The 6,131-nt window shown below is 38.9% G+C and overlaps 1 pseudogene; it reads right to left on the reverse strand.

Moving 5' to 3' along the window:
• Window positions 1–462: 462 nt before the first annotated feature.
• On the reverse strand, window positions 463–3,232 carry LOC120161029 (annotated as a pseudogene).
• Between the last annotated feature and the right edge of the window lie 2,899 nt (window positions 3,233–6,131).

Here is a 6,131-nt window from a genome sequence, read left to right on the forward strand (position 1 = left end):
TCAATACCAATGACTTGAACAACAGTTATTGAAAGTTAACTGGAGTGAAATCCCATGGTTAAGAAGAGCGGTGCCATGAAGAACCCCCAGAAAATTGAGATAGCTTTGGCAGATTAGGGATGGTGGTAGATTAGGGCAGCGTATGGTCTAAAATCACCCATGAACGAGGCTTCAATGGCTTAAGTGATTACGGTAGATTTTTTTAAAATCTCAGGCGACGACGGTGAAACTTATGGGTTTCCTTTCTTGCTTTCCAGTTCATGCAGAGAACGAATGGTGGAAAGATTTTGAGCGGTGAAGGTGACAGAGGATGCAAATATTAGAAGGGAAAGAAAAGATGGTGGAGAGATTAGAAGAGAGAAGAAAAGATGGTGGTGGAGATAAACAGTGAGAGTGGAGAAGATGAATTAGATGGTGAATAAAAAATATACCATGCATTTACCAACACAATGGGGCGTCTTTTCACAAAGCCTTCAACGGGTGAGCTTTTGGCGTGGTACCACCTGTTCCTTCAACCATATCAATTACTTTGCCATCAATCCTTTCCCACTCAAATCATTGAATTAATGATCCTAAGGTTAACTCCATCACTCGTTGAGCTTGCCCTGCTCCTGGACACGCTCTTCTTCCTAACCCAAATGGCATTAGCTTGTGAGTCCCTAAATCATCATTTCCCCCTAATTTCTCATCATTCTCAAATCTCTCTGGCTTGAAACTAGTTGGATCCTCCCATGATTTTAGGTCCCTATGAATATACCATGCATTTACCAACACCATCGTGCCGCGTATAACATCGTATCCACCAATGGTGCAATCACTAGATGGCAAGTGTGGGAGTTGCAGGGTATAATCTAAGAGTCTCAAATATAAACTCTGAAGATATTTCAGCTTTGGGAGATGTGATTCATCGATCAGATTTTCTTCCCCTATTTCACTGTCTATTTCAGCCTTAGCCCTCCTCAATAAGGTGATCGATTGTTGCAAGTTAAGAAGGTGACCGACAGGGGCGTGGCTGAGCCGGCGTAAATTGCGCGACGGCGCATGGCCCCAAAAAAATAGGGGCCCCGAAATGACTATTGAATCCGGCAATGACCTATGCCGACTGGCGGCTAGTAACCGTTGCTCTTCTGGAAATGAACCAGACACACGACTTTGAAAAGGGTGATTGACCTTAATATAATATTGTAAGGCGAAACTCCATTATAAAAGATGGGGAACACGAAAACAATTGTAATATAGCTAAGCATTGCCCCTGGTTTTGGGGAACATGAAAACTAGAAAACATCACCCATTTGGTGTAATACACCTGAATTAATACTGCTCATTAATATAATATTGTTCATTAATAGTCAGTGGAGAACCACGCCATTAATTTGGTGTAATACAACTTTTGCTTGGATGCATAAAAAGGGCATGTAAAAAATATATCATGTGGTCAAATACTTGGGAGAAAGCAAAGGGGAACTTGGATGCATAAAAAGGGCCCCTTTAAGAATCATAAAATTAGGGATTCGAAATCGAATATATCTAGAAAATAAGGGTCCCTTTATAAAAATTTGTACAGGGCCCCTAATAACCTAGCCACGGCCCTATATAATATTGTAAGGCGAAACTCCATTAGAAAAGGTGGGGAACACGAAAACAGTTGTAATACAACTAAGCATTGCCCTTGCCTTTGAGGAACACGAAAATTGGAACACATCACTCATTTGGTGTAATACACCTGTATTAATACTGCTTATTAATATAATATTGTTTATTAATAGTCAATGAGGAACCACAACATTAATTTGGTGTAATACAACTTTTGTTTGGATGCATAAAAAGGTCCCTTGATATATAAAAAGGGGAATATAAAAAATATATCGTGTGGTCAAATACTTGGGAGAAAGCAAAGGGAAACTTGGATGCATAAAAAGAGCCCCTTTAAGAATCATAAAAATAAGGGTTCGAAATCGAATAGATCTAGAAAATAGGGGCCTTAGGGCCCCTGATAACCTAGCCACAGCCTTGTATAATACTGTAAGGCGAAACTCCATTAGAAAAGGCGGGGAACACGAAAACAATTGTAATACAGCTAAGCATTGCCACTGCCTTTGGAGAACACGAAAACTGGAAAACATCACCCATTTGGTGTAATACACCTGTATTAATACTGCTCATTAATATAATATTGTTCATTAATGGTCAGTGGGGAACCACGCCATTTATTTGGTGTAATAAAACTTTTGGATGCATAAAAAGGGCCCCTTGATATATAAAAAGGGTATATAAAAATATATCATGTGGTCAAATACTTGGGAGAAAGCAAAGGGGAACTTAGATGTATAAAAAGGGCCCCTTTAAGAATCATAAAAATAGTGGTCTGAAATCGAATATATCTAGAAAATAAGAGCCCCTTTATAAAAATGTGTACAAGACCCCTGATAACCTAGCCACGGCCCTGGTGATCGATCGTATTATTATTATCCAGCTTCTTACATCGGTGCTCATCTATCAACTTGTGCAACAATCCGTCTATCTTTTTCGCAAGCTTCTTTACCTTCTTCTCATACCCTCCAAACCAATGCAACACATGCACTAAATCTGAAGGATTTTCCAATCCGGCATAGCTAACCGCCTGTGCTATAAGCTCCCTAAATTCGCTCGCTTCATCGTCATCCATCACTTCATCTCCGTAGTACCTCTTCTCGTATCCTCATTATGTTATTCAACGTCAAATCACGAAGCACTGAATTGAGGTCCACTCTTGCAAACCCTCGACGCGAGTCACGGGACAATTTCACCAATAACCGTCGGACCTCATCTTTCCTAACGCTCGCAAATGCATTGAGACGAGTAGACAAGAAGATTTCAATAGAGCCGATACGACGTGAGTTGAACCAATGATCACCGTAGGATGAGGCTGTAACTGTGGTGTAGTTGTAGCCAAAGTTCTTCCCCATGATCAACTTGGGACGATTAGCCAAAAGTATATCGTTCTTAGTAAAGCATTCCTCCGCCGCAGTGGAAGATGAAACCACCACCACAAACTGAGAGCCAAGGCGAAGGGAGAATATTTGACCATAGTTTTGAGAAAGAGTGGTAGAAACGATGGATAGGAGGTTTGAGGAGGTGGAGGTGGGGAGGGAGGGAGGTTTTTGGGTTGTTTCTTTGATTGGAATAATAATTTTAAACAAAGGAGAAGGAAGATAAGGGAAAGAGATGAGTAAAGAATTGTCGTTTCTTCCATTTGAGACGAGCGTTTATCAATTTCAACGGTAATTGTTTTATATAGAAGAGAATTGAGTGTTATCCAAGAAATAATGCCAAGAATGTTGAATCACATGGGGCCTTGAGTAGGTTATTTTTCGTGGTTCTACTCCAACTTAAAGTTGTGGCAATAATGTAATCTTATAGTATTTACACTTGTGCATCTTTGTTTTTTTTTGGATAATTCATATTTTATTACCCAAAGTCAACATAGATACAACCAATCAAGGGAAACAGTCAAAAATGAAACAGCCTATACAAAAGAGATTGGTTAGACAATACCCCAAGCATTACAAAGCTTTAGATTAGTACTATCAAGTCTATTTATGTTAGTTCCCGTAAGTCTAATTCCAACGACATCTTTGACATCTTTGAGCTAACATTCAATCGTTCTATGACGTCCTAGGAAGACTCTCTGATTTCTTTTCTGCCATAGAAAGTAGATGCAAGCAGTCCAAGAAATTTTTAAAATGGTGGTAAGGAGAGACTTCCCTTTCCATGAAGAAGAAGCCCTTGAAACCATACCATCCCATGACATGATCGATGGCTTCATCCCATTAAGGTTCAAAACATATTTCCAGAGGTCAGCTGCCATAGGACAATGCAAGAAAAGATGGTCCCTTGTTTCTTGGTTAAAATTGCAGTTAACACAGTGAACTTCTGAGCAAATTCCCATTTTAAGAAGTCGATCTCTAGTAGGCAGCCTGTTGAGAAGCGTCATCCAAGCTATTAAACTATACTTAGGAATATGCAATGGAAACCAAATTAATTTATGCCAATTGACCTTCTGCCCTTTGATTCGAATCATGTCCCAAATTTCCTTCAATTGCATAAGAAAGGTTAAGGTAATTGGAGATACTTCAGATCGCAATTTCAGAATCCGTTTAATAGTCCAGCTAACGTTTGCACCAGCTTGGAATTTCCAGAAGTCTTATTCTTTAAATACATAGGCATGAAGCCAAGCAACCCACGGAGAACCGCTGCCCGCAAGGATTTTTTGGATGAGACTCATCAGGCAAGCTTTGTTCCAAGTTTTTATATTCTTCAGGCCTAATCCTCCTTCCGATTTAGGACAGCAAACGTTGTCCCAGCTGATTCTTGCATCTGCTGCAGAATTATCTGTTCTTTTCCAGAAAAATCTGGAGCAGATTTGATCAATCTTCTTAAGAACTGAAGCAGGAATGACCAATTGTATGCACCAATAATTTCTAACGTTAAATAAAACCGTTCTTATGAGCTCTAACCGTCCTGCGTAGCTAATGTTTATTCCAGACCAGAGAAGGAGCTTGCGCTTAATGTTGTCAATAAGTACTTGTCAGTCTTTCTCGGTAAGCTTGCGTGTAACAAGGGGAATTCCAAGATAGCGGACATGTAAAGTTCCAATTTAAAACCCTGTGATGAGCTTTAAATTCTCCGTGATTCTAAGTTGAATTCCCACGGCAAAGATCTCACATTTAGATGAATTTAATTTGAGTCCAGAAACTTCATAGAACTGGTCAAGGATACTTAGGACTCCCACCACTGATTCTATATTTCCTTTGCAAAAAATCAGAAGGTCATCTGCAAAGGAGAGATGAGTCAGACCAATCTTCCTGCATTTTGGATGAAATCCAAAAATACCTTTTTCGGCAGCCAAATTTAACATTCTAGATAAAATATTCATGACTAACATAAAAAGATAGGGTGAAAGAGGGTCTCCCTGTCTAAGACCTCTTGCACCTTTGAAATAACCGATAAGAGCCCCATTAAAAGAAATTTAATATCTTGCTTGAGAGATATAAGCTTCAATCCAAGCAATGAAAAGATGGGGAAGATTAAGAGCTTTGAGGATATCCGAAATAAAGCCCCAATGAATGGAGTCAAAAGCTTTATGGAGATCAATTTTTAGAGAGCATCTCGGAGAGATGGTTTTCCTTCCATAACCTCTAACCATCTCCTGTGCAAGGAGTGTATTATCAATGATGCTCCGACCTCTAATGAATGATGTTTGATTCAAAGAGATAATGTTAGGAAGGAAATCAGTCAATCTTCCTAGAATGATTTTTGTGATAATCTTGTAAATCACGGAACAACAGGAGATTGGCCAGAAGTCTTTAACAACACTTGGATTTGGAATTTTCGGAACCAGAGTAATAATTATAGAGTTGAAAGCTGGATAGATAGATGCATGATGAAAGAAAAATTTAACTGCTGTAATAATATCCTCTACCACTATGGACCAATAAGAGTTGAAGAAAGAGGAAGTAAATCCATCAGGTCCCGGGGCTTTCTCGTTACCTTGACTAAGAACAGCTTTATGGATTTCATCTCTAGTGATTTCTTTGACAAGACTATTGACAGCTTCAGTGGGCAATGAGTAATTAAGCATCTCTTTAAGAAGATTAAGGTCAATTTTTTTGACAGTAAGGTATGCTGTTCCGATCAGGTTAGAAAAGAAATAAATAACCTCTTTGGCCATAGCATCAAAAGACTCCAATCAGTTTCCTTGGTCATCAACAAGAACACGTATTGTGTCTCTCTTGTTATTATAAGTAATCTTGGAATAAAAAAATTTGGAGTTCTTATCTCCATCTTTAATCCACTGAATTTTTGCTTTTTGTTTTAGGAACATTGCTTCTGCATCTTCCAGATTTTTAAGCTCTTTTTGCAGTAACAATTCCTTTTCAATAGCTTCTTCTCCTTTTAAAGTGAGGAGTTGTTGTTGGTCCAACTCACTTCTCTTGATTTTAACTCGATACGAGAGGTGACCGTAGTTTTCCTTTTTGAATCTCCTAAGGCAATCTTTGAGCCTTTTAAGTTTGGTGAAGAGAATTTGCATAGGGTTGCCTTGAGCAAATTGTGTCCAAGATTGATTTACTTCGTGCAAGAAACAAGGATGA

Source organism: Hibiscus syriacus, unplaced genomic scaffold (assembly GCF_006381635.1).
Source record: "Hibiscus syriacus cultivar Baekdansim isolate YM2019G1 unplaced genomic scaffold, ASM638163v2 tig00111398_pilon, whole genome shotgun sequence".
NCBI classification, from domain to species: domain Eukaryota; kingdom Viridiplantae; phylum Streptophyta; class Magnoliopsida; order Malvales; family Malvaceae; genus Hibiscus; species Hibiscus syriacus.